This window comes from Buceros rhinoceros, unplaced genomic scaffold (genome assembly GCF_000710305.1).
Source record: "Buceros rhinoceros silvestris isolate BGI_N320 unplaced genomic scaffold, ASM71030v1 scaffold528, whole genome shotgun sequence".
NCBI lineage: Eukaryota > Metazoa > Chordata > Aves > Bucerotiformes > Bucerotidae > Buceros > Buceros rhinoceros.
The window spans coordinates 29,478-30,646 of record NW_010427221.1 but is presented as its reverse complement, the minus strand read 5'-3'; the positions used below and the strand labels follow the sequence as shown (position 1 = coordinate 30,646).

At 39.8% G+C, this 1,169-nt stretch overlaps 1 protein-coding gene across 1 annotated transcript in view; it reads right to left on the bottom strand.

Moving 5' to 3' along the window:
• The window catches only part of HACE1 (HECT domain and ankyrin repeat containing E3 ubiquitin protein ligase 1), a gene marked incomplete at its 3' end in the record, with an annotated part of 47,056 nt that overhangs the window by 20,561 nt on the left and 25,326 nt on the right, over window positions 1-1,169 (bottom strand). The window lies entirely within an intron of this gene.

Here is a 1,169-nt window from a genome sequence, read left to right as displayed (position 1 = left end):
CACCAATTTAGACAAGAGCTGCTCATCTGATATAAAACTGAGCTATTTTCCTTCTCTCCCGTATCATATTTTGAAGACACAAGTCTCACCATATCATTCCCCTCATCTGCACAAAAACCCAACCAAGCAAATAAAATCTTCCAGAAATCAAACATGAACATTATCACACTTCTGGTCTGAGAGATGATCTGGAAATATTAAACAACTAAAAGAGAGTCCTCCCCGAAAGGCAATAAACTCTCTCTACCTATAAACTGCCACACAAGCGATAAGATGCAATACACAGAGAAGAGAAAAACTTAGCATATGCTTGTCAATTTTAATGCCGAAAACTTGGAACATTGTATTTCATTATATGAACAAAGAATGCCTAGATTCAGTGTCAGCATTTGCAGAAGAAAACCAATCATGGCAAGTAAAAAAAAAAGTCAGTATTTCAAATGTTAACCAGCTAATTTTCCATTTAAGCATGAAATGCCATCTTTATAGTATGAGCGTTGGTAACAATGGAAAACTATGAGCCCTGTTTACTCTCCCCATTAAACATAAAGACACTGCAATCTAAAATTAGAGCCATATTAATTTATTTCGTCTAAAAATGTCATCTGTTATAATTTCAAATACTATTTGAATACGGCAGCAGTATTGAGTTACACCATTGCGCCATTTACCCCATTAACACGAAAACGTCAGTAAAAGAGTCTCAAATCTTTCACAAAATCGTTTTCGTTGGAAGAGACCTTTAAGAGCATTAAATCCAGCCATTAACCAGCACTTCCAGGTCATCATTAATCCACGTCCTGAAGCACCATATCTATGTGTTTTTTAAATGCCTCCAGGGATGGTGGCTCCACCACCTCCCTGGGCAGCCTGTTCCAGTGTTTTGTACTTCTCTACACAGCTCTGGAAAAGCCCTAAAGCACACAGACAGAATTCAGGTGTGTTCTGCCTCACTTTCTTGCATCCCAGGGTGTTCTTCCAGTTGCCACTGAAACAGTTGTCACTCTCCTGGCTTCTGCGACAGTAACTCTTAGTTAAACTGATGTAGTATCCACAGAGTTCTCCCTAACCTGAAGAGTAACTTATGCACAGGGACAGAACCGACCGGGCAAGGTGCATCAGCAAGTCACCTGGACTCAGGGAGGCAGTCACTTCTCTGAATTTTGGTA